The 27,391-nt window shown below is 47.5% G+C and overlaps 8 non-coding genes across 8 annotated transcripts; 3 read left to right on the plus strand and 5 right to left on the minus strand.

Annotated features, from left to right (window-relative positions):
• Nucleotides 1–671: 671 nt before the first annotated feature.
• LOC134987540 (U1 spliceosomal RNA) lies at nt 672–834 on the plus strand. The gene has a single exon (XR_010193169.1). It is a non-coding gene; the product is annotated as a U1 spliceosomal RNA (small nuclear RNA).
• Nucleotides 835–1,504: 670 nt separating this feature from the next.
• On the plus strand, nt 1,505–1,668 carry LOC134987531 (U1 spliceosomal RNA). The gene has a single exon (XR_010193160.1). It is a non-coding gene; the product is annotated as a U1 spliceosomal RNA (small nuclear RNA).
• A 152-nt stretch (nt 1,669–1,820) lies between these two features.
• Nucleotides 1,821–1,983, plus strand: LOC134987546 (U1 spliceosomal RNA). The gene has a single exon (XR_010193174.1). It is a non-coding gene; the product is annotated as a U1 spliceosomal RNA (small nuclear RNA).
• A 22,799-nt stretch (nt 1,984–24,782) lies between these two features.
• On the minus strand, nt 24,783–24,945 carry LOC134987542 (U1 spliceosomal RNA). Its single transcript, XR_010193171.1, has one exon. It is a non-coding gene; the product is annotated as a U1 spliceosomal RNA (small nuclear RNA).
• A 152-nt stretch (nt 24,946–25,097) lies between these two features.
• LOC134987525 (U1 spliceosomal RNA) lies at nt 25,098–25,261 on the minus strand. The gene has a single exon (XR_010193156.1). It is a non-coding gene; the product is annotated as a U1 spliceosomal RNA (small nuclear RNA).
• A 671-nt stretch (nt 25,262–25,932) lies between these two features.
• LOC134987538 (U1 spliceosomal RNA) lies at nt 25,933–26,095 on the minus strand. Its single transcript, XR_010193168.1, has one exon. It is a non-coding gene; the product is annotated as a U1 spliceosomal RNA (small nuclear RNA).
• A 152-nt stretch (nt 26,096–26,247) lies between these two features.
• LOC134987530 (U1 spliceosomal RNA) lies at nt 26,248–26,411 on the minus strand. The gene has a single exon (XR_010193159.1). It is a non-coding gene; the product is annotated as a U1 spliceosomal RNA (small nuclear RNA).
• A 671-nt stretch (nt 26,412–27,082) lies between these two features.
• On the minus strand, nt 27,083–27,245 carry LOC134987535 (U1 spliceosomal RNA). Its single transcript, XR_010193165.1, has one exon. It is a non-coding gene; the product is annotated as a U1 spliceosomal RNA (small nuclear RNA).
• Nucleotides 27,246–27,391: the final 146 nt, after the last annotated feature.

Here is a 27,391-nt window from a genome sequence, read left to right on the forward strand (position 1 = left end):
GTAGTGTCCCTTAGATTTAGCAGCATGGAGGTCATTGCATACTTTTGTAAGGGCAGTTTCAGTGGAGTGGAGAGGACGGAAGCCAGACTGGAATGGGTCAAGCAGTGAGTGTGAGGAAAGAAAGGAAGTAAGGCGGTTGTAGACAATACGCTCAAGGAGTTTGGAGGCAAAAGGGAGAAGAGAGATGGGTCGGTAGTTGGAGAGAGTGTTTGGATCAAGGGTAGGTTTTTTAAGAATAGGAGAGATGAGAGCGTGGTTGAAGGCAGAGGGGACAGTGCCTGATGAGAGGGAGAGATTGAGAAGGTGGGAAAGATGGGAACAAGCAGAAGAAGAGATGTGGCAGAGGAGGCGGGAGGGGATAGGGTCAAGTGGGGAGGTGGTGAGGGGACAGGAACGAATGAGGGCCATGACTTCCTCTCCAGATGCATGGGAGAAAGATGACAGAGTTGGTGCGAGGGATGGGGAGGGTTGGTAAGGGATGGGAGAAGGCTGGTTACTGATAGTCTGGTGTGATGTGATGTCAGCTCTGGTAAAAGTCAGATTTCTTTGTCTCAGATCTTCCTCTAGCCTTGTTCTTATTTCGAGAGTTCCCTTGTGCTGCCTCAGTTGGATCTCCTTCACTTGACAGGGGGGTGCCCGAGCAGCGACCCTCCCCAGCTCTAGCCCAACTCCTACTAACCTGCCAGGTGAGATACTATAATCACGAAGGTGCTTCTCCCAGGGCAAGGCTCACCCATTGCACTCTGGGTGTGCTGCTCCTGCGATTTCCCCAAATGTGGGAAACTTGACTGCATAATTTGTGTTTCCCCTGGTCGGCTCTCGTATAATTCAGATCTCTTTGTCTCAGGTCTCTCTCCAGCCTAGTTTGCTGTCTGTTTCCACTTCTCTTTTCTTGAGCTGCTCCCTTCTATGCCCTTGCGCACTATCCTGACTTCTCCCGTCTGCTTACTTTGTGCCTTCCAACGCACAATGCGAACTACAGGTAGTGCTGCAGGTCCCACACCCTTTTATTTGCCTTACAGAGCAGCTCTGGAGCTGTTACAGTGCCCAGCTGCTGCAAGAAATCAGCTTGAATGCTTCGGGGCTGGGGCATAGCCAACATGAGCCCCACACCGAAGGAGGGTGGAGGTGTTTAATGCGAACTAGGGGTCATCCAAGCGCCGAAAAATGCTGCCATGCCCTGCACGCCCCTTTTCTCTTTTCATATGCAGACGAGGGTTGAAGCCAACTTTGACCCACTGCTTGGATGACATCACCATATGCAAATCCATCTGCTGCAGGCCTTCCCCCAGGAATGCTTGCACTAGTTGTTGCATTTGGTTTGTTGTTTGGGGGTGCTTCAGTATTAGGTAGCCTTCTGCCCTCCCATGTTCATCTGAAAATATGTGTTCTCCCTGCAGTTGTTGTCCCCAGATGAGAGTTCCCTTGTGCTGCCTCAGTTGAATCTCCTTTACTTGACAGAGATGTGCCTGAGCAGCGGCCCTCCCAAGCCCTATCCCAAATCATACTTATTTTGCATAGGAGATACCATGGTCATGAAGATTGTTCTCCCAGGGTGAGGTTCATTCATTGTATTCTGGGTATGCTGACCCGTATGATTTCCCCAAATGTGGGAAACTCGACTGCATTATTTGTGGTAGTGGGGGACTGTGTTTGTTCTTTCCTCTGGTCAGCTCTGGTAAAAGTCAGATTTATTTGTCTCAGATCTTCCTCTAGCCTTGTTCTTCTTTCGAGAGATTCCTTGTGCTGCCTCAGTTGGATCTCCTTCACTTGACAGGGGGGTGCCCGAGCAGCGACCCTCCCCAGCTCTAGCCCAACTCCTACTTACCTGCCAGGTGATATACTATGATCATGAAGGTGCTTCTCCCAGGGCAAGGCTCACTCATTGCACTCTGGGTGTGCTGCTCCTGTGATTTTTCCAAATGTGGGAAACTTGACTGCATAATTTGTTTTTCCCCTGGTCGGCTCTCGTATAATTCAGATCTCTTTGTCTCAGGTCTCTCTCCAGCCTAGTTTGCTGTCTGTTTCCACTTCTCTTTTCTTGAGCCGCTCCCTTCTATGCCCTTGCGCACTATCCTGACTTCTCCCGTCTGCTTAATTTGACTACAACCACCAATATATTCTGCTGCACTATATATATGCAAAGCTAATTCTGCTGGGTAATTACAACTGACTAAAACCACCAATATATTCTGCTGCACTATATCTATATTTGCAAAGCTAATTCTGCTGGGTAATTACAATTGACTACAACCACCAATATATTCTGCTGCACTATATCTATATATGCAAAGCTAATTCTGCTGAGTAATTACAATTGACTACAACCACCAATATATTCTGCTGCACTATATGTATATATGCAAAGCTAATTCTGCTGGGTAATGCAAACTGAAACATTATTGCATAGTATGTGATTTTGAAGTACTTTTTTAAAGTTTTGAATGATATAGACCCAGTTTAATCTTTGTGGAATGCCTGGTTGTTGTTTTTAAGGTAATTTATTGCCTGGCATTTGAGGGGGTGGGGTGTGGTTACAGATTTCAATTATTGGTTTCACTTGTAATAGTCTTCTACTTAAGTCCAATGGTGTAGGCTGTGCAAAGCCGTTTGGCTGTGCATTTATTGATCTAAGCATGCATTTTTATCAAAGCGTGATAAAATTGACACATAACAGCAGTGTTCAATCAGCATTAATTTATCTTCAGCTGATATCGATTGTGAATTGACGTTTCTTCTCTTCTTGTCACCTACAGGTAATTACAATTGACTACAACCACCAATATATTCTGCTGCACTATATCTATATATGCAAAGCTAATTCTGCTGGGTAATGCAAATTGAAACATTATTGCATAGTATGTGATTTTGAAGTACTTTTTTAAAGTTTTGAATGATATAGACCCAGTTTAGTCTTTGTGGAATGCCTGGTTGTTGTTTTTAAGGTAATTTATTGCCTGGCATTTGAGGGGGTGGGGTGTGGTTACAGATTTCAATTATTGGTTTCATTTGTAATAGTCTTCTACTTAAGTCCAATGGTGTAGGCTGTGCAAAGCCATTTGGCTGTGCATTTATTGATCTAAGCGTGCATTTTTATCAAACCGTGATAAAATTGACACATAACAGCAGTGTTCAATCAGCGTTCAATCGAAGTGAAAAAGAAGGAAAACAGAAGCACACCAATCTAACAAAACAAAGAAAACTGAAGAACTAATAACAAATGTGAGTCACTTACTCCTCAGATCACTCACCTCCTGATTGTTGCATCTGATTACATAGCACAGAACTACCTTACTTGGACATTTCATAAACCATCCATTTCACCTACAAATGCCTGTATCTGTATTATTGTAATTTTGTTTTTTAAGCACAGCTGCACCAATGCAATTTTACCTGCAAACACTTAAAACATCTAACATAATTACCATTGCTTCTTAAACCTCTCACAATCCTTTCATTTCTTACACTCCAAATACTTTTCTGCACCCACTTTATCTACGCTTTTGACTCATTTCATACTAAATCTACACCCCTTGAGCCTACACAGCTTTTCTCACCTGCATTTCTGCAATTCTTCTGCTCGGATTGCCTTACAGTCTCCTCTCCTACTTCCACTTTCCCTCAACCTATTTACCTACTTAACACTATGTCAAGGTTTTCTTATACTCCCCACATCACTAAGTGTCTACCTAATAATGTATCTTTAGCCTTCCCCCCTAGTCTCCTCCACCTCCTCCTCTCTCCCCTCCTCTGTCTCCCCTCCATCCCTCTGTTTCCTTCCCCCACCTTTCCTGTTACCCCACTTTCATTCACCTCTGCCCCATGGTCCTGCTACCCCACAACTCAGCCCTGCTCCCTCTCTCCCTTCCCTGTCACCTCCCCACACCCCCATCCACATCACACTGACCTCCCTCCCTGCCCACCTCCTGCAGTTTCCCCTCCTAGCTCAGGCACCCGTACCATCACTACTCTCTCATCATCCCTGCCCTCAAAGTTAATCCCACCTCATCGCTACAGCAACCCTGAAAATCTAATTCACATCTCTCCCACAAACTCATACCCCCTATCCTGTGCCCTCTGGAATGCCAGATCTGTTTATAACAAACTGGTCCCCACTCATGACCTTTTCATTTCCAACTCCCTACACCTACTAGCCATTACTGAAACTTGGATTACGCCCTCTGACACTACTTCTGCTGCTGCTCTCTCTGCTGGGGGCCTTACATTCACACACACACCCCGACCTGGGGGTCGCCATGGGGGTGGTGTTGGGGTCCTTTTACCTTCTAGTTACTCCTACCAACTCATACCACCAGAACCATCCCTTATATTCTTTACATTTGAGGTCCACGCCATATGCCTCTTCCAACCAGTTTATCTTAGAGTAGCTGTCATTTACCGCCCCCCTGGCACTGCTTCCAAATTAATCGACAACTTTGCTTCCTGGCTTCCTCACTTCCTCTCTTCTGACATTCCCACCATTATCCTAGGCGATTTCAACATCCCTATTGACATCCCCACACAATCCCCTGCCTCTAAACTCCTTAACCTCACCTCTTCACTTGGTCTCTCCCAGTGGACCTCCTCACCCTCCCATGTGAATGGGAGCTCACTGGATCTGGTCTTCACTCACCGCTGTGATATTTCTGATTTTTCCAACTCCCCATTTCCCCTCTCTGACCACCACCTGCTCTCCTTCAACCTATCTCTCTCGACTTCCCCATCTCTACCTCCTAAGGCTACCATCACTAAGCGTAACATTGAAGCTATTGACACCACATTCCTTTCCTCCCTGTTTGACTCACTTCTCTCTCCTATTCTCTCTCTCTCATGCCCTGAACAAGCCACTTCCACATACAATGCTTCCCTTACTTCTGCTCTTGACTCTGTTGCTCCACCAACCACTATTCACCCTCACAAATTAACACCTCAACCCTGGCACACCAAATGCACCAGATATCTGCAAAAATGCTCACGTACGGCTGAGCGACACTGGAGGAAATCACGCTCTAAGGCAGACTTCCTCCATTTCAAACTTATGCTCTCATCCTTCAGTGCTGCCCTTTCTCTTGCTAAACAGTCATACTTCAAGAACCTCATCTCCTCCCAGTCTTCCAACCCCCGGCGCCTCTTTGCCACTCTCAACTCACTCCTCTGCCCACCTCCACCTCGTCTCCCTTCCTCACTCTCTGCTCTTGACTTTGCCACTTACTTCACATCCAAAATTGACTCCATACGTCAGGACATCACATCACACCAGACTATCAGTAACCAGCCTTCTCCCAACCCTTACCAACCCTCCCCATCCCTCGCACCAACTCTGTCATCTTTCTCCCATGCATCTGGAGAGGAAGTCATGGCCCTCATTCGTTCCTGTCCCCTCACCACCTCCCCACTTGACCCAATCCCCTCCCGCCTCCTTTGCCACCTCTCTTCTTCTGCTTTTTCCCATCTTTCCCACCTTCTCAATCTCTCCCTCTCATCAGGCACTGTCCCCTCTGCCTTCAAGCACGCTCTCATCTCTCCTATTCTTAAAAAACCTACCCTTGATCCAAACACTCTCTCCAACTACCGACCCATCTCTCTCCTCCCTTTTGCCTCCAAACTCCTTGAGCGTATTGTCTACAACCGCCTTACTTCCTTTCTTTCCTCACACTCACTGCTTGACCCATTCCAGTCTGGCTTCCGTCCTCTCCACTCCACTGAAACTGCCCTTACAAAAGTATGCAATGACCTCCATGCTGCTAAATCTAAGGGACACTACTCTCTACTTATTCTACTTGATCTCTCTGCTGCTTTTGACACTGTGGACCATCCTCTCCTACTGCAAATCCTTCACTCCATTGGTCTGCGTAACACAGCCCTCTCTTGGTTGTCGTCCTAACTTTCTGACCGTTCATTCTCTGTCTCCTCTCATGACTCCACCTCCCCCTCACTTCCACTAACTGTAGGGGTACCCCAAGGTTCTGTCCTTGGTCCTCTTCTCTTCTCTCTCTATACGTCCTCACTAGGTAAGCTCATTAGTTCTTTTGGTTTCCAATATCATCTCTATGCTGATGACACTCAAATCTATCTTTCCTCTCCAGACCTCTCCCCTACTCTCCTCACTCGTATCTCCAACTGTCTCTCTGCTATCTCTTCCTGGATGTCCCAGCGCTTTCTTAAACTTAACATGTCTAAGACCGAGCTGATCATCCTACCTCCCTCCCGCATAACCTCACCTCCTACAATCTCATTATCTATTGATGGCACTACTATCTCCTCTACCCCCCAAGTGCGCTGTCTTGGAGTAATCCTTGACTCCTCCCTCTCCTTCAAACCACACATTCAGCACCTCTCACAAACCTGCCGTTTTCATCTAAAAAATATTTCCAGGATCAGACCCTTTCTGACCCAGGATGCTACTAAGACTCTTATCCACTCACTGGTCATCTCCAGACTGGACTGCTGTAATCTCTTCCTGACTGGCATTCCTGACAAATACCTCTCTCCACTCCAATCTATCCTCAATGCTGCTTCCCGGCTCATTTTCCTCACCAAACGCACTACGTCCACCTCTCCTCTCTTACTAGTTCTTCACTGGCTCCCCTTCCCTTTCAGAATCCATTTCAAGCTTCTCACACTTGCTTACAAAGCCCTCACCCACTCCTCTCCAATCTACATCTCTGATCTTATCTCGCTTTACACTCCCACCCGCCCTCTTCGCTCTGCTAATGCACACCGACTCCTGCCTACGGATTACTTCCTCCCACTCCTACCTCCAAGATTTTTCACGTGCTGCACCACTTCTCTGGAATTCCCTATCTCTCCCCCTCAGACTCTCCACCTCTCTACAAAACTTCAAACGGGCTCTCAAGACCCACTTCTTCACCAAACCCAGCCAAATCTCATCCTAAACCTCTGTTCCACGCTCTCTATGTACCCCATCTGTCTCACCCCTGTCTGTCTACCCCTCCCTTTTAGAATGTAAGCTCTCACGAGCAGGGCCCTCTTCCCTCATGTGCTTACTCTTTTCTTACTTTAATAATCTTCAGCTGCACCAAATCCAGCAGTCTTCTGCCACCTGATACTTATTCCAGTGTCATCTGCTGATGTAGCTATGTTTATTTACCCTGTACTTGTCCTATATTGTTGTCAACTGTAAATTGCTGTTTTCCTGTTTGATTATTTGTTTATGTACTCTGTAATTGGGCACTGCGGAACCCTTGTGGCGCCATATAAATAAAGGATAATAATAATAATAATAATAAATAATATAATATATAGCAGTACGGTACAGTAGGCCACTGCTCTACCTACCTCTGTGTCGTCAAGTATACTATCCATCCATACCTGTGGTGCATTTTAGAAAAAAACATGTCTCGGCAGAGCAATCTATAAATCCATAATTTTTCAGACAGCAACAGTGGGTATTGTAATAGTCACCCAATCCATCACTTTTATAGGGTTACATGCACCCACATGCTACAGCCTGTCTCAATAATTTTACTGTCACGGTGTGTGTGTTTGTGTTTTTATTTGGGTATTTTTTGTTGTTGTAGAACTACAGGTACCAGCAAGCCCGTTATTTCCCCGCCTGCTGGTACTTGAGGTTCTCCAAGTACCAGCAAGCGGGGGAGGCTTGCTGGGCCTTGTAGTTCCACAACAACAAAAACAATATTCTTTTTTTACACACATGGCTATCAGCCCGGCACCCACCACCCAGGGGTGCTGGGGACAGCCTCGGGCTTCACCTCTGGCCCTTGGGTGCCTCGAGGGGAGGAACCTCTTGATTTAAGGGGTCCCCACTCCTCCAGGGAACCCCGGCCAGGGGTGACTAGTTGGAGGGGTAATGCCAGGGCCGCAGGGACCTACATAAAAGTGTCCCCCGTCTGTGGCATTATCTCTCTGGCTAGTGGAGCCCGGTGCTGGTTTTAAAAATATGGGGGACCCCTACATCTTTTGTCCCACGTATTTTTGGAACCTGGACCGTTCTAAGAGCCCGGTGCTGGTTGTCTAAATACGGGGAACCCCTGTCCAATTTTCCCCCCAGTATTTAAAAAACCAGGACCAGCTCAAAGAGCCCGAGGCTGGTTATACTAAGGAGGGGGGACCTCACGCATTTTTTTTAACCCATTCAGACCCTTCTCCTTTAAGTTAATGGAAGCCCTGGACAACAAAAGTGCATTCATGTCCTCCTCCCTCACCCTTCCCAGTCCCAAACACTCATTTTTTTTTCTTTAAAAATGTATAATATATAACAAGAACAATGAGCAGGCAGGCAGCGGGCATTGGCGGCATCGGACTGAGATAGAAATTAGTGGTGGAGGGCTGGGTCAGTTGATTGTGGGAGAGTTTGTAAGCCATTGACGGTGGCAGCGGGTATCGGCTCAGAGGCAGTAGCGGGCATTGGCTAAGGGTCATCGGCAGGATTCGGCGGAAATTATGGCTGTAGTGCCTCACTAGCCACTGACCTCACCGCACGCCACTGTGGGACAGATGTAACATGCAGAGAGAGGTAGATTTGGGAGGGGGAATGTCCTAGCATAACTGTTAATTGCAGTGTAATACTGTAATTCAGCTGTGCAGCATTTGTGGCTAAATGTCAAAGAAGCCAGTATTTACCCCGCATGCAAAACAATAAATGTATTTGAACATACCTCCCAACTATACCAATTTTTGCAGGACAGTCACTTTTTTTGGGAATGTCCAGCTAACAACCCCCCCCCCCTGTGGGGGCCGCAGTGTCCCATAGTCATGGGGAAGGGGGGGGGGGTGGAAGGCTCCCTGTAGCTTGTTGCTCTGCAAATATGCACATTGTGGGTAATTCAGACCTGATCGCTAGGGTGTGTTTTTTGCATCCCTGTAATCAGGTAGTTGCCGCCTACAGCGGAAGGGAAAATTTGCTGTGCAGGTGTGTGATCACATGTGCACAAGAGCTGCACAGCTCAGCACTTACTCAGCCATTGAGGTGACGTCACAAATCCTCCCACAAAACGCCGGGTCCCTCCAGTGTTTTTCCGGACACTCCCTAGAAACATTCAGTTGCAACCCACACAAACACCCTCTTCTTGTCAATCTTCTTGTGATCTCCGGACCGTCGCACTTACGCATTGTGGCGCATACGCTTGTGCAGTGCAGACCAGATTGCCCGTTGGGTGAAAATAAATTGAAGCGATCTGGTCTGAATAAGCCTCAATGTCTATTCACGGGAGACAGAGGGGCTGGGGCATGGCCAGCAGCTCACAGAGCACCTATAATGACAAAAATGGGAGACATGGCTCATGATCGCGATATACCTGCGAAGGTACGCCCTCTACTGATTGACAGGCAGAGGCATTCGCATTTTCTGCGGGGCACCCGGAGAAAATGTAGGCACGCGCACAGGATGGACCCTGCGTATATGCCCCAATCCTCTTCATAGTTTTTGCGGTTGGAACGCGTATTACGATCCAAACTGAATTAGGCCCTATGTCTTATATACACGAGCAGTGTGAAAATGGGGGTAATTCGATGGGGGTAATTCCAAGTTGATCGCAGCAGGAATTTTGTTAGCAGTTGGGCAAAACCATGTGTACTGCAGGGGAGGCAGATATAACATGTGCAGAAAGAGTTAGATTTGGGTGAGTTATTTTGTTTCTGTGCAGGGTAAATACTGACTGCTTTATTTTTACACTGCAAATTAGATTGCAGATTGAACACACCACACCCAAATCTAACTCTCTCTGCACATGTTAAATCTGCCTTCCCTGCAGTGCACATAGGTGGTCATTCCGAGTTGTTCGCTCTGTAATTTTCTTCGCATCGCAGCGATTTTCCGCTTAATGCGCATGCGCAATGTTCGCACTGCGACTGCGCCAAGTAAATTTGCTATGCAGTTAGGAATATTACTCACCGTTTTTTCATCGTTCTGGTGATCGTAATGTGATTGACAGGAAGTGGGTGTTTCTGGGCGGAAACAGACCGTTTTAGGGGCGTGTGGGAAAAAATGCTACCGTTTCTGGGAAAAACGCGGTAATGGCTGGAGAAACGGAGGAGTGTCTGGGCGAACGCTGGGTGTGTTTGTGACGTCAAACCAGGAACGACAAGCACTGAACTGATCGCACTGGCAGAGTAAGTCTCGAGCTACTCAGAAACTGCACAGAGATGTCTTATCGCAATAGTGCAAATCTTTCGTTCGCAATTTTAAGATGCTAAGATTCACTCCCAGTAGGCGGCGGCTTAGCGTGTGCAATGCTGCTAAAAGCAGCTTGCGAGCGAACAACTCGGAATGAGGGCCATGGGGGGTAATTCTGAGTTGATCGCAGCAGGATTTTTGTTAGCAGTTGGGCAAAACCATGTGCACTGCATTTACGAACAGATGATTTTTTATATAAATTTTAAAATGTTAGTAAATGTGTGTTTTTTTTTCAACCTGGAAGCCCAACATCGATTAAGATCGATCTTAAATAGACCCCTGGGTTTTAAGGATAACCATGGTTGAGTCCAATGGTTAATTCACATTGACCGAAGTTCTAATTAAGTCACCCGTGCTCAAGCATGATATCCTTAAAATCTGGATTGCAATGACAGCATTTGGGAACTATGCCTAAGGGTTTAATTTTTACATTTATCCACTGACAATAAATCTACCTACAATATCCCTGTAACTGTTATGATTACAGTATTTCACTAAATAATTTAATTTGCTGAACCCTCTGTAAAAAGAAATATTAAGATGCTGTAATTCCCAGATGCAGCAAATTTGTTAGCTAGTGGGCAAAACCATGTGCACTGCAGGGATGGGGGGGGGGGGGGCAGATATAACATTTGCAGAGAGATTTAGGTGGGTTATATTGTTTGTGTGCAGGGTAAATACTGGCTGTTTTGTTTTTACACTGCAATGTAGATTTCAGTTTGAACACACCGCACCAAAATCTAACTCTCTCTGCACATATTATACACCCCCCCCCCCCTGCAGTGTACATGGTTTTAGCTAATAAATTTGCTGCTGTGATCAGATCTGAGTTAAGCCCTATGTATTTGGCACTGGCAAAGGGTTAGAGCCTTGCTGTAGAACTCACACCTTTCTTATCATGCATTGTAATATTTCCTATGTCCTGATGTTGTGCTCTCTGCTCCATCCAAGTAAACAGCAATGTAGCGTGGCTATCAAAGAGCGTGAAGATTGCAGATTTCCTGGGATTAATGCTAAAGAATGCTATTATAGAGGCTGCTGCTTTAATTCAAGTGTCACTGGGGTTAAATGGTGTTTTTACCTTAAAAACACAGGTAGAGTATACAGTACAGTGGTAGAGTGGGAGCATGTAGTGCTATTGATTACAGATTTGATGGAGCTTAAACATGGATAAGGTCAATAGCTATAAGAGTTTATCTTGTGTATCCTTTATTCTTAGTCATGGTCAGATAAGATTAGAAAATACCATTTAAGTGGAAATTTCCTGTTAGCTGTTTTTCAGTTTGCTCAACTGTCTGATTAACTGGTCCTAAAAAAGGACCAAAGGAGCTAAATTGCCCTGTGATCTAGCTAAATTGCACCAGTTAAAAAAAAAAAAAAACTAAGCTGCTGTAATTCCTGGATGTTTCCTTACTGCATCAACAGGAAGTGACAAGAAACAATGTAATGTGGAACCGTACAGCAGAAGGGATTGCGGCTACCCCACAATAAGTGCAGCGGAATGTAAGAAGAGGAATTGTTGCTTTGACTGCAGCATTCCCGGGGTTAACTGGTGTTTCTTCAAGTCACAAGGTATGGAGCTGCTGTATAGTTACTCGCAAGTCAGTAGTTGTATGATGCTCACACCTGTTAAGCTGGATACACACAGAATGCCCTACACAGGGGGTGAAATGAGCGCCCCCCCACCCCCCGTACGCTCAGCACACATCACGCTGTGCTGAGCGGGGGGAGAGATGTGTGCTGAGCAGTTCGCTCAGCACACATCTCTCCCCAAAATCGGTCCGTGAATACGGACCTTTAAACTGGATCCACACTTAGATTATCTGTCCATTTTTTTTTTCTAGTTGAAACAAAATTATGCTAATATGTGGCAGCAAATGACAATTGACCATTTGCTCACAAACACTGGAAAACATCCAAAAATGGTCATTTAGATAAATTGGTTAAATCCATTTCATTTAGCTAATTTATCCAAACTACCTTTATTGTATCTTTGTGGGTGAATGATGTGTGGGTCAGTGTTGAGGGTGGTGGAGGAGATGGGTAATAGGCACAGCAGGGTGTGGACAGTCAAATAGTGTGCTTAGAGGTTCAGAGTCATTGTATGAGACTCTGGCAACAGTGAATTGATGAGTCTGGTGTCCATAGGGTGGGACGCACTAACCTTTTTATGCTATTGAAATAGTTCTCCTCCTGACCGACGCAGTTCCTTGCTCCGAGGTTGGTGTATTGTCCTGTTGCAGCGCCTCTCCACTGTGGTCACAGTGAGCTGTGTGGTGTTGCTGGCGCATGTCAATCTCCCCCCAACCTCCCTCTGGCATTTCAGACCTACGTACGCATGATGGGATCTTGTATGATATGCGCGTGTGCTGTAGAGATGAAAGTGGCGGTGAGGAGGCAGATCGTGAGATGGGGAAACTTTGTGGACTGTTAGCGAAGGGGAGCACTGGGCAATCTGAGTTGCAAAGAGGGCAGCAGAAGAGGTTATTGCATGTGCACTGGTGACAGGTCCATCCTTGGTGGCTAGCCTCAGTGGTAAAGGGGTACATGAGCTAGTGTCCCTTGGTCAGCCATGTACCATGGCCACCTCCCTACCTCCTATATATTCTCCCAAATCTGTCACTTTGTTACGGTCTGCTGCTGGCACTGGTGTATCGTCCTGCAGATGCCGTCTCCGCCCATTGCTGTGACTTCCCCCAGAGTTAGCCACACAGAGTGACAGATCTGGGAAAATATATAGGAGATCATTACTTTCACTTGCAGCCTACCTTATTTTTTGCAGCCTAGCATGCTCCTGACCCCTTCTCTCACTAATACTTATACAACATTCATGAACTCATCTTAAGGTTTCTTTATTATTCAGTCACACTGTCTTGGATCCAAACCATTTCCTGTGGCATTGCAGTCAAACAATTGAGCTATTTACCCTTGCATAGAAAGGTATAATCTAAGCTAGAGAATTCTATTTGGAGCTCACCTTGTACTTTGTGAAGAAATAATCAGCATTGTGGCTGAGCAGATATATGGAGTGTGTGGCTGCACACTGCATTGATCTGCTGAGTTGCAATGCTAATAATTTTTTTTTGCAAAGTACCAATAGCTTCATATAATGTTCACAATTTTTATGCAGGATCAAGTAGCTCAATGGGTAGGGTGTTTGATTAGAATTCAACAGGTTATAGGTTTGAATCCTGGGTATGGTAGTTTGAGGTGTTATTTAATAAAGTGTGTTTATATATTAGTCACACATGGCTTACTTGTACAAATGGCATGTCACCAGTTAGTGCTGACTGCTGATATGCCATTTGCACAAGCAAGCCATGTGTGACTGTATATGCATTTAAGGAGGGCCCCCCGGCAATACCACAAACCATTGAGTGTCAAGTATACTAGATATATCTTCATATCTCATGTGCTTTCTCTGAGACCAATCTTGTTATGCCCCTTCCCCACGAGGCATGCGCCTTTTGTCCATATTGCAAAAATAGTGGGGGGGGGGGGGGGGCATATAATTCTCTGTCACAGGGCACTAAAAAGTCTAGTTATGGCTCTGGTATGCATTATGTAATCTGGCAGACCATCTCTCCAACACTGGCTGATTGGAATAGAAATCCGGTTATCTATGTGAGCAAATGACCATCAACGATTTACTCTCAAACACTAGAAAATGGACAAAAATGGTCCCCTAAACAAATTGGTTAAATTTTGGGTTTAACCAATTTGTGTAATGACCATTTTTGACCACTTTTCTAGTGTTTGGGAGCAAATGGTTAATTGACATTTGCTCCTATACATTACCAGATTTTTATTCCATCCATCCAGACTGGATAGATAGCCTGACAGATAATTGTGTAGTGTACGCCCAGGATAACTGTCAGTTATGCTTTCTTTTATGATGGCACACAAATGGGTGGGCAGATCCAGGGCAAGCACTGCCCACTCATGCATAGTTGTCAACTGATGTGAAGTTCCAGGGGGCAATCTCAGTTATAAATAAAAGTATCTGGAAATTGTCCCTAGTTTAATAAAAAAAAAAAAAATTGATCAACTCCATTTATTTAGTATGATATCCCAGGTGATAGGATGCCGACATCTCAAACTACAATACCAAGGATTCAAACCTATAACCTGTTGAATTCTAATCAAACACCCTACCCATTGAGCTATTTGATCCTGCATAAAAATTGTGAACATTATATGAAGCTATTGGTACTTTGAAAAAAAAAGTATCAGCATTGCAACGCAGCAGATCCATGCAGTTTGCAGCCACACACTACATGTATCTGCTCAGCCACAATGCTGATTATTTCTTCACAAAGTACAAGGTGAGCTCCAAATAGAATTCTCTATCTTAGAATTATACCTTTCTATGCCAAACTTAGAAGTCGGGCCCCCCACCCTGGGATCCCCCAGAGGGAGGCCCGCCCCGTCATGCGGCAGGCTTGTCCGTTTTGGAAGCAGGCTGACGGGCAGCCCAGGCTTGCTTCAGTCTGGGCTTGGCAGGTCTGGAAGCATGAGCTTGCTTTGGGTATGCCTGACCATGGGTACGCTTTACCTGGAGGATGAAAGGGCCAAGGAAAAGTACTTTTAGCCTTCTACGTGGTAGGAGTCATACTAGGTAGGCAAGTTGTTTTAGCAGTAGCCAGATCAGCTACAATCTTATTGAGGTCTTCTCCAAAGAGAGTGTCTCCCTTGATAGGAAGCACCTCCAGGGTTTTCTTGGAATCCATATCCACCGACCAGGATCTCAACCAGCTGTATAAAGTATTACCTTGGAACTGGCTCTCCACTCCCCATTATCTGGTTATCATGACTTCCTCCGCCAGTTTCCAGACTCGCTTGCTGAAGCTCGGCCACTTCTTCCTAGCAGCAGGCTCCTGGATCACTGGGCAGCAGAGGTGCTTGGGAGCCGGATGGGGGAGGAGCAATAAGGCAGGCAGCCTTTGGCACACACACACACACACACACACACACACACACACACACACACACACCAAAAAAGAACATATCCCAGTTTAACATAACGCTATGTGGTGCAAGGTATGGAGCTGGTCACTTGTATCAGACCTCTGACATTTGCCTTTTCACCCATATTGCATACTTTTTCTTGCAGGTTGTGTCTTAATTCAAGAAGTGTTCTAAGTACTTCAGCTTAGTATCTTTACTGACCCCTCTTTACCCCACACTACATAACTGACCCCTCTATACCCTACACTACATCACTGACCTTTCTATAACCATCACTGCATTACTGACCCCTCTTTACAGTACACTGACCTCTATATACCTGCTAGTACATCCCTGATGCCTATATTCCCTACGCTACATCCCTGACACCTCTATTCCCTACGCCACATCCCTGATGCCTCTATTCCCTACGCCACATCCCTGACGCCTCTATTCCCTACGCCACATCCCTGACGCCTCTATTCCCTACGCCACATCCCTGACGCCTCTATTTCCTACGCTACATCCCTGACGCCTCTATTCCCTACGCCACATCCATGACGCCTCTATTCCCTACGCCACATCCCTGACGCCTCTATTCCCTACGCCACATCCCTGACGCCTCTATTCCCTACGCTACATCCCTGACGCCTCTATTCCCTACGCTACATCCCTGACGCCTCTATACAGTACAATGCATTACTGATCCCTCTAGACCATACATCCTCATTACATCAGAGAGTTAGTGAAACACTGGAAAAAATAAGGGTATAAGTGGACTACAGAAACTGATGCTCTAAACAAAGGAGAGAGAGAGAGAGAGAGAGAGTAAAGCACAAGGGAAAGTGGGCAATTGGAACACCATAGAGAGAGGAGAGATAGAAATGCCTGAAAAAGTAAAGGGGGTTGGGTATGGCATCCGGCGCTCGGGATTCCAGAGGTCACATGATCCCCAATCCTAATACTAACCCTCTGGGGGGGTGGCGGATAGGGCTAACCCTCAGGGGGTGGCAGCTAGGGCTACCCCCCCCCTCCTAGTGCCTTCCCTTACACCACCTCCCCTGGTCCGACTCCTAACCCTCCCTCCAATACTCACCTTCGGGATGTTGGCTGTCTGTGTGCCGGCACCAGTCTCCCAAGTGGTGTCAGGATTCCAACATCGGTCAAATGACCGCCGGTATACCATCTGCCGGGATGGTAAATGTATCCTGAGGACAGGTAGTGAGTGTGGAGGGATAGGTGGTTCAGTAAAATGTAACGGCTCAAACTGCGATCATTCACTGATAAATTGATTTATAGCTCTCCCTTTTTAACCATTGCAATTATAAAAGCAATGTTTTTTTAAACTTTTAAATAAAGCTTGTTAGCATCCCCAGCACACTGTATATGCTGGGAGATGTAGTTCTCAATATGAAAACATTTAATTACTGTATGAACTCTAATCCCACAACTGAAACCTGGATGGTGCTCCTGGCAAGTGACATCCTGGCCAAGGGGTAGATACGCCCCTGAGGGTCAGGGCCAGCAACAGAAATCTTGGGCCCCAGTACACTGATATCTCTGGGGCCCCCTTAAGCCCCCCTTAACTTGGCAGAGGGATCTTTAAAAAAAAAATGGAGCCTTTGACTCGGACCGTCAGTGAGGCCGGCAGGTGGTTTTCATACTGGGCTATCCAGCTCTTCGGTGGCGGTGGCAGGGACATTCAGAAAAGGGCCAGCACAGCAACATGCATAATAATGGCAATACAGTATGGACAACTGGGACTGGACAAAGTGATGGGGTAAAAGGAGGGGGGAGGGTTTAGTTGGCCTGTTGACACTGCAGCATACTTACGACTGCAAGGGATATAGGACTCTTGAGTTCACGGGCCAATTTCATGGCAGTCTCGGATAGGAGGGCATTGTGGATTCACCAAGGGAATGCTGATGCTGACTCCAAGAAGAAAGGGAGTCTCTTCCCTATGAAGGTGAAGCCTTGTTTGGCGACGGCCTAGTTAATTTGATCTCGGCAGCTCCCGCAGGTAAGCCAACCTTCTTGCCCTATGTTCCCTCTCAACGGATGAAGACGCATCATTATCTACCGCAGTCATTTTGGCCCAATAGATATGCAAGAAGTTAAGATTCCCCTTTCTTTGCAGGTAGAGGAAGGAGATGGAAGAGGTCTGTAGCCTCTTCAAGATCGCAGGAGCAGAGATTGTCCTCTGCTTCTGCCAAATCCACTGCGTGACGCTGGGGCTTTCTTGCAGGAGCCCACACCAGTGGGGGCACGTCTAAAACTCTTCAGTCAGTTCTGGATTCATTCGGACCTGGACTCGTGGGTTTTACAAATAGTGTCCCAAGGGTACAAACTGGGGTTTCAAGACGTTCCCCCTCACCGATTGTTCAAATCGGCCTTAGTCAGCAGGGAGAAGGTTTTTATTCAAGCCTCTTCGTGGTCCCGAAGCCGGACGGCTCAGTCAGACCAATCTAAATTCTGAAATCCCTCAATTTCTTCCTAAAGAAATTCAATTTCAAGATGGAATCTCTCAGGGTAGTGATCTCCAGTCCGGAGGAAAGAGATTTCATGGTTTTGGTAGACATAAAGGATGCCTACTTACATGTTCCCATTTAGCCACTGCATCAAGCTACCTAAGGTTTGCAATTCAGGATTGTCATTACCAATTTCAGACATTGCCGTTTGGTCTGTCCACGGCTCCGAGGATTTTCACCAGGGTGATGGCGGAAATGATGGTTCTCCTTCGCAAGCAAGGAGTCACAATTATCCCGTACTTGGATGATCTCCTGATAAAGGTGAGATCCAGGGACCAGTTGGTGCAAAACATTGCACTCTCCCTGACAGTTCTTCAACAACATGGTTGGCTCCTACACTTGCCAAAATCGCAGTTGGTCCCAATGACGCGGTAGTTGTTTTTGGGAGTCATACTGGACACAGAAGAGGTTTTCTTCCAGGGGAAAGGCTATGGAGATCCAGAGTCTGGTCAAACAAATTCTGAAACCAGCAAGAGTGTTAATCCATCAATGCATTCGGTTGCTGGGGAAGATGGTTGTGGCCTACGAGGCCATTCAGTTTGGCAGGTTCCATGCTAGAGTGTTCCAGTGGGACCTGTTGGACAAGTGGTCCGGATCCCACCTACACATGCACCGGAGGATAATCCTGTCTTCCAAGACCAGAATCTCACTCCATTGGTGGCTGCACAGTTCTCACCTCCTAGAGGGGCGATGGTTCGGGATCCAGCACTGGATCCTACGGACCACAGATGCAACCCTCCGAGGCTGGGGAGCAGTCACACAGGGGGAAAACGTCCAAGGAAGATGGTCAAGTCAGGAAAGTTGTCTCCACATAAATGTTCTGGAGTTAAGGGCCATTTAATAACTGCAGACACAGTACGCACTGGGACGGGTGCCCAGCATCCTCTACAGACTAAGAGAAAAGGATTTACCGGTAGGTATTAAAATTCTAGTTTCTCTAACGTCCTAGAGGATGCTGGGGACTCCGTAAGGACCATGGGGATAGACGGGCTCCGCAGAGTTCATGATCTTCACTGAGCACTGCAGCTGTGCGCCATTGCTCCCATACACCTCACATACTCCGGTCACTGTAAGGGTGCAGGGCGCAGGGGGGGCACCCTGGGCAGCAATATAAACCTCTTTTTGGCAAAAATATAACATATATACAGCTGGGCACTGTATATATGTATGAGCCCCCGCCAATTTTACAGTTTAAGCGGGACAGAAGCCCGCCGCCGAGGGGGCGGGGCTTCTCCCTCAGCACTCACCAGAGCCATTTTTTCTCCAGAGCACCGCTGAGAGGAAGCTCCCCGGACTCTCCCCTGCTTATACCACGGTAGAGAAGAGGGTTGAAAAGAGGGGGGGGCACAAAATTCGGCGCAAATTACATACAGCAGCGCTACTGGACAAACATTAAGTTATTGTGTTATTCCTGGGTTATATAGCGCTGGGGTGTGTGCTGGCATACTCTCTCTCTGTCTCTCCAAAGGGCCTTGTGGGGAAACTGTCTTCAGAAAAAGCATTCCCTGTGTGTGTGGTGTGTCGGTACACGTGTATCGACATGTCTGAGGAAGAAGGCTATATTAGAGAGGAGCGGGAGCAAATGAATGTGGTGTCTCCGCTGACACCTGATTGGATGGATATGTGGAATGCTTTAAATGCTAGTGTAAACTCATTGTACAAAAGATTAGACAAGGCTGAAGCTTTGGGACAGTCAGGGTCTCAACCCATGCCTGATCCTATGTTGCAGGGACTGTCAGGGTCTCATAAGCGCCCACTATCCCAGATTGTTGACACAGATACCGACATGGATTCTGACTCCAGTGTCGATTACGATGATGCAAAGTTACAGCCAAAATTGGCAAAATCCATTCGATATATGATTATGGCAATAAAAGATGTTTTGCACATCACAGAGGAACCCCCTGTCCCTGACAAGAGGGTACATATGTACAAGGGAAAGAAGCCTGAGGTAACCTTTGAGGGGGTCACACGAGCTGAACGAGTTATGTGAAAAAGCTTGGGAATCTCCAGATAAAAGACTGCAGATTTCCAAAAGGATTCTTATGGCGTATCCTTTTCCATCAACGGATAGGTTACGATGGAAATCCTCCCCTAGGATGGACAAAGCATTAACACGCACAGCTACAGTTGGAAAATCAAATTTTTTACCTTATGTTCCCTCAAAGCATAAGAAAGCTCCGCATTATCAAATGCAGTCCTTTCGGTCACAAAGAAACAAGAAAGTGCGAGGTGCGTCCTTTCTTGCCAGAGGTAGGGGCAGAGGAATAAAGCTGCACAACACAGCTAGTTTCCAGGAACAGAAGTCCTCCCCGGCCTCTACAAAATCTACCTCATGACGCTGGGGCTCCACTGGCAGAGTCCGGCCCATGTGATGTCATGCAGCTGCTCTGACCACACCTCCTGTTTCTCCGTTGCCGACCCCATTTTGAAACCATGCCCCCGCACCGCTCCATCTCCGACTTGGAAATGGAGTGTTGTTGACCCCCCTCCCACCCCCCCCTTCACCGATTCACAGACAGAGGCGATCGCATTATCTGCGGGGTGTCGCAGAAAATGCAGGCGGATGCGTATGCTCTTAGCAGTTTTTGCAGTTGGATTGCGATCCAACCTGAATCAGGCCCCATTACCTATCACAATGCACTGCGGGTAGTACAAAATGGGGTTAATATAGGAGAAAAAAACCCAACCTTAACTGTCCCTGGTGGCTAGTGGAGCGGCTGCCCAGTAATCAGTGTCCACGCCAGTGCGCACACGGCCCGCCCCCATCAGCGGCCTCGTGATCCCGGAGGGCGGTGTGTGTGTGTGACTGACCTTAGGAAGAAACCGGAGCCTCCGCTGCAGTGACCCAGCAACCGGGGCACAGGAGTATACTGCGCCATTGGGAGTGATGGAGCTGCAGTAAAGAAGTCTATTAGACCTAGCCTGCTGCAGCCCTTGTAGATTCTTATAAAAAAAGTTCTTCTTTTCTTGCCAAAATTAATAGCTAAGAATAGGCTGCCTGAGGCATCCCCCTGTTAAGTGGCCTGCTACTGAAGGCACCAACTACAAACTGAGCTCCCTGTTCATGGAAGCGAGGTTATAGAGGAGGGGGCGCTGAGCATCTTGGGAACAGTCAAAAGCTTTGAGCCTGTTGGTGCCTCAGATCAAGATCCTACTCTACACCCCAATGTGAATCCTTGTGGAGTCCAGTGTACCCCACAGAAGAAATTAATGTGTCACACCCATTGGCAGCAACATTAGAATAGCTGCTGATGGGCACAATTGAGAAAGGAAGGGGGGAAAACATTTGAATCCAGCACATATATGTAATTTGAATATGTAATTTGTACCTTCCTACTTTAAAATGTAATGGATGAACCTCACCCTGTGAGAACTATCTTCATGATCAAGAGACCTCATATGCAAGATAAGTATGTGTTGGGATAGGGCTGTGGAGGGCGGCTGCTCGGGCACACCCCTGTCAAGTTAAGGAGATTCAACAGAGGCAGCACAAGGGAACTCTCATCTGGGGACAACAACTGCAGGGAGAACACATTTTCAGACGAATGTGGGAGGGCAGAAGGCTGCCTAATACTGAAGCACCCCCAAACAACAAACCAAATGCAGCAACTAGTGCAAGCATTCCTGGGGGAAGGCCTGCAGCAGATGGATTTGAATATGGTGATGTCATCCAAGCAGTGGGCATAGTTGGCTGCAACCCTCGTCTGCATATGAAAAGAGAAAAGGGTCACGCAGGGCATGGCGGCCTTTGTGGGGTTGCGCTTGGATGACGCCTAAATCGCTTTATACACCCCCACCCCCCATCAGTGTGGGCTCATGTTGGCCATGCCCCAGCCCCTGAAGCATTCAAGCTGATTTCTTGCAGCAGCTGGACCCAGTAACAGCTCCAGAGTTGTTCTACAAGACAAGTAAAAGGGTGTGAGCCCTGCAGCACCACCTGTAGTTTGCATACACACATATATAGGACAGCATCTCTTATATGCCCCAGGGTCAATAAAATAGTATCCTTATCTAGGGTATCCATCCCCTCAGATAAGGTATCCGTCCATGCCGCTACAGCACTACACACCCAGGCCGACGCAATTGCCGGTCTGAGTAAGGTACCTGAATGTGTATAAATGGACTTCAGGGTAATCTCCTGTTTGCGGTCAGCAGACTCTTTGAGGGTAGCCGTATACTGGGACGGGAGGGCTACCTTCTTGGATAAGCGTGTTAATGCTTTGTCCACCCTAGGGGAGGATTCCCATCGTAACCTATCCATTGATAGGAAAGGATACGCCATAAGAATCCTTTTGGAAATCTGCAGTCCTTTATCTGGAGATTCCCAAGCTTTTTCACATAACTCGTTCAGCTCGTGTGACCCCCTCAAAGGTTACCTCAGGCTTTTTTCCCTTGTACATATGTACCCTCTTGTCAGGGACAGGGGATTCCTCTCTGATGTGCAAAACATCTTTTATTGCCATAATCATATATCGAATGGATTTTGCCAATTTTGGCTGTAACTTTGCATCATCGTAATCGACACTGGAGTCAGAATCCGTGTCGGTATCTGTGTCAACAATCTGGGATAGTGGGCGCTTATGAGACCCTGACAGTCCCTGCAACATAGGATCAGGCATGGGTTGAGACCCTGACTGTCCCAAAGCTTCAGCCTTGTCTAATCTTTTGTGCAATGAGTTTACACTAGCATTTAAAACACTCCACATATCCATCCAATCAGCTGTCGGTGGAGACACCACATTCATTTGCTCCTGCTCCTCTCTAATATAGCCTTCTTCCTCAGACATGTCGACACACGTGTACCGACACACCACACACACAGGGAATGCTTTTTCTGAAGACAGTTTCCCCACAAGGCCCTTTGGAGAGACAGAGAGAGAGTATGCCAGAACACACCCCAGCGCTATATAACCCAGGAATACACAGTAACTTAATGTTTGCCCAGTAGTACTGCTGTATGTAATTTGCGCCGAATTATGTGCCCCCCCCCCCTCTTTTCAACTCTCTTGTCTACTATGGTATAAGCAGGGGAGAGTCCGGGGAGCTTCCTCTCAGCGGTGCTGTGAAGAAAAAATGGCGCTGGTGAGTGCTGAGGGAGAAGCCCCGCACCCTCGGCGGCGGGCTTCTGTCCCGCTTAAACTGTAAAATTGGTGGGGGCTCATACATATATATAGTGCCCAGCTGTATATGTGTTATATTTTTGCCAAAAAGAGGTTATATTGCTGCCCAGGTGCCCCCCCCCCCCCCTGCGCCCTGCACCCTGCAGTGACTGGAGTGTGTGAGCTGTATGGGAGCAATGGCGCACAGCTGCAGTGCTGTGCGTTACTTCAGTGAAGATCATGAAGTCTTCTGCCACCTCTGAAGTCTTCTTTTCTTCTCATACTCACCCGGCTTCTATCCTCCGGCTCTGCAAGGGGGACGGAGGCGCGGCTCTGGGACGGACGGCGATGGTGAGATCCTGCGTACCAATCCCTCTGGAGCTAATGGTGTCCAGTAGCCTAAGAAGCAGGACCTTGCAACTCAGAGTAGGGCTGCTTCTCTCCCCTCAGTCCCTCGATGAGGGAATCTGTTGCCAGCAGTGCTCCCTGAAAATTAAAAACCTAACAAAATACTTTCTGTCAGAAAGCTCAGGAGAGCTCCTGAAAGCATCCAGTCTCCACTGGGCACAGTATCAAACTGAGGTCTGGAGGAGGGGCATAGAGGGAGGAGCCAGTGTACACCAAGAACTAAAGTCTTTCTTAAAGTACCCATGTCTCCTGCGGAGCCTGTCTATCCCCATGGTCCTTACGGAGTCCCCAGCATCCTCTAGGACGTTAGAGAAAATAGGATTTTAATACCTACCGGTAAATCCTTTTCTCTTAGTCCGTAGAGGATGCTGGGCACCCGTCCCAGTGCGTACTGTGTCTGCAGTTATTAAATGGCCCTTAACTCCAGAATATTTATGTGGAGACAACTTTCCTGACTTGACCATCTTCCTTGGATGTTTTCCCCTGTGTGACTGCTCCCCAGCCTCGGAGGGTTGCATCCGTGGTCCCTAGGATCCAGTCCTGGATCCCGAACCATCGCCCCTCTAGGAGGTGAGAACTGTGCAGCCACCAATGGAGTGAGATTCTGGTCTTGGAAGACAGGATTATCCTCCGGTGCATGTGTAGGTGGGATCCGGACCACTTGTCCAACAGGTCCCACTGGAACACTCTGGCATGGAACCTGCCAAACTGAATGGCCTCGTAGGCCGCAACCATCTTTCCAAGCAACAGAATGCATTGATGGATTAACACTCTTGCTGGTTTTAGAATTTGTTTGACCAGACTCTGGATCTCCATAGCCTTTCCACTGGAAGAAAGCCTCTTCTGTGTCCAGTATGACTCCCAAAAACAACAACCGCGTCATTGGGACCAACTGCGATTTTGAATAGAACCTCACCCTGGGAGAACAATCTTCATGACCATGGTATCTCCTATGCAAAATAAGTATGATTTGGGATAGGGCTGGGGAGGGCCGCTGCTCAGGCACATCTCTGTCAAGTAAAGGAGATTCAACTGAGGCAGCACAAGGGAACTCACATCTGGGGACAACAACTGCAGGGAGAACACATATTTTCAGATGAACATGGGAGGGCAGAAGGCTGCCTAATACTGAAGCACCCCCAAACAACAAACCAAATGCAACAACTAGTGCAAGCATTCCTGGGGGAAGGCCTGCAGCAGATGGATTTGCATATGGTTGTGTCATCCAAGTAGTGGGTCAAAGTTGGCTTCAACCCTCGTCTGCATATGAAAAGAGAAAAGGGGCGTGCAGGGCATGGCGGCCTTTTGCGGCGCTTGGATGACCCCTAGTTCACATTAAACACCCCCACCCTCCTTCGGTGTGGGGCTCATGTTGGCAATGCCCCAGCCCCTGAAGCATTCAAGCTGATTTCTTGCAGCAGCTTGGCACTGTAACAGCTCCAGAGCTGCTCTGTAAGGCAAGTAAAAGGGTGTGGGCCCTGCAGCACTACCTGTAGTTCGCATTGTGCGTTGGAAGGCACAAAGTAAGCAGACAGGAGGAGAAGTCAGGATAGTGCACAAGGGTATAGAAGGGAGGGGCTCAAAAAAAAAGAAGTGGAAACAGACAGCAAACTAGGCTGGAGAGAGACCTGAGACAAAGAGATCTGAATTATATGAAAGCCGACCAGTGGAAACACAAATTATGCAGTCAAGTGTCCCACATTTGGGGAAATCGCAGTAGCAGCACACCCAGAGTGCAATGGGTGAGCCTTGCCCTGGGAGAAGCACCTTCCTGATCATAGTATCTCACCTGGCAGGTAAGTAGGAGTTGGGCTAGAGCTGGGGAGGGTCGCTGCTCGGGCACCCCCCCGTCAAGTGAAGGAGATCCAACTGAGGCAGCACAAGGGAACTCTCGAAAGAAGAACAAGGCTAGAGGAAGATCTGAGACAAAGAAATCTGACTTTTACCAGAGCTGACCAGAGGAAAGCACAAACACAGTCCCCCACTACCACAAATAATGCAGTCGAGTTTCCCACATTTGGGGAAATCACAGGGGTCAGCATACCCAGAATGCAATGAATGAACCTCACCCTGGGAGAAGAATCTTCATGACCATGGTATCTCCTATGCAAAATAAGTATGATTTGGGATAGGGCTGGGGAGGGCCGCTGCTCAGGCATATCTCTGTCAAGTAAAGGAGATTCAACTGAGGCAGCACAAGGGAACTCTCATCTGGGGACAACAACTGCTGGGAGAACACATATTTTCAGATGAACATGGGAGGGCAGAAGGCTGCCTAATACTAAAGCACCCCCAAACAACAAACCAAATGCAACAACTAGTACAAGCATTCCTGGGGGAAGGTTTGCAGAAGACGCATTTGCATACAGTGATGTCATCCAAGCAGTGGGACAAAGTTGGCTGGAACCCTCATCTGCATATGAAAAGAGAAAAGGGGTATGCAGGGCATGGCGGCCTTTTGCGGCGCTTGGATGACCCTTAGTTCGCATTAAATACCCCCACCCTCCTTTGGTGTGGGGCTCATGTTGGCAATGCCCCTGCCCCTGAAGCATTCAAGCTGATTTCTTGCAGCAGATTGGCACTGTAACAGCTCCAGAGCTGCTCTGTAAGGCAAGTAAAAGGGTGTGGGCCCTGCAGCACTACCTGTAGTTCGCATTGTGTGTTGGAAGGCACAAAGTAAGCAGACGGGAGAAGTCAGGATAGTGCGCAAGGGCATAGAAGGGAGCGGCTCAAGAAAAGAGAAGTGGAAACAGACAGCAAACTAGGCTGGAGAGAAACCTGAGAAAAAGAGATCTGAATTATACGAGAGCCGACCAGGGGAAACACAAATTATGCAGTCAAGTGTCCCACATTTGGGGAAATCGCAGGAGCAGCACACCCAGAGTGCAATGGGTGAGCCTTGCCCTGGGAGAAGCACATTCATGATCATAGTATCTCACCTGGCAGGTAAGTAGGAGTTGGGCTAGAGCTGGGGAGGGTCGCTGCTCAAGCACCCCCCTGTCAAGTGAAGGAGATCCAACTGAGGCAGCACAAAGGAACTCTCGAAAGAAGAATAAGGCTAGAGGAAGAAATGAGACAAAGAAATCTGACTTTTACCAGAGCTGACCAGAGGAAAGCACAAACACAGTTCCCCACTACCACAAATAATGCAGTCAAGTTTCCCACATTTGGGGAAATCACAGGGGTCAGCATACCTAGAATGCAATGAATGAACCTCACCCTGGGAGAACAATCTTCATGACCATGGTATCTCCTATGCAAAATAAGTATGATTTGGGATAGGGCTGGGGAGGGCCGCTGCTCAGGCACATCTCTGTCAAGTAAAGGAGATTCAACTGAGGCAGCACAAGGGAACTCTCATCTGGGGACAACAACTGCAGGGAGAACACATATTTTCAGATGAACATGGGAGGGCAGAAGGCTGCCTAATACTGAAGCACCCCCAAACAACAAACCAAATGCAACAACTAGTGCAAGCATTCCTGGGGGAAGGCCTGCAGCAGATTGATTTGCATATGGTTATGTCATCCAAGCAGTGGGTCAAAGTTGGCTTCAACCCTCGTCTGCATATGAAAAGAGAAAAGGGGCGTGCAGGGCATGGCGGCCTTTTGCGGCGCTTGGATGACCCCTAGTTCGTATTAAACACCTCCACCCTCCTTCGGTGTGGGGCTCATGTTGGCTATGCCCCAGCCCCTTAAGCATTCAAGCTGATTTCTTGCAGCAGCTGGGCACTGTAACAGCTCCAGAGCTGCTTTGTAAGGCAAGTAAAAGGGTGTGGGCCCTGCAGGACTACCTGTAGTTTGCATTGTGCATTGGAAGGCACAAAGTAAGCAGACGGGAGAAGTCAGGATAGTGCGCAAGGGCATAGAAGGGAGCGGCTCAAGAAAAGAGAAGTGGAAACAGACAGCAAACTAGGCTGGTGAGAGACCTGAGACAAAGAGATCTGAATTATACGAGAGCCGACCAAGGGAAACAAAAATTATGCAGTCAAGTTTCCCACATTTGGGTAAATCGCAGGAGCAGCACACCCAGAGTGCAATGGGTGAGCCTTGCCCTGGGAGAAGCACCTTCATGATCATAGTATCTCACCTGGCAGGTAAGTAGGAGTTGGGCTAGTGCTGGGGAGGGTCGCTGCTCGGGCACCCCCCTGTCAAGTGAAGGAGATCCAACTGAGGCAGCGCAAGGGAACGCTCGAAAGAAGAACAAGGCTAGAGGAAGATCTGAGACAAAGAAATCTGACTTTTACCAGA

The sequence above is a fragment of the Pseudophryne corroboree genome, unplaced genomic scaffold, assembly GCF_028390025.1.
Source record: "Pseudophryne corroboree isolate aPseCor3 unplaced genomic scaffold, aPseCor3.hap2 scaffold_1007, whole genome shotgun sequence".
Lineage (NCBI taxonomy): Eukaryota > Metazoa > Chordata > Amphibia > Anura > Myobatrachidae > Pseudophryne > Pseudophryne corroboree.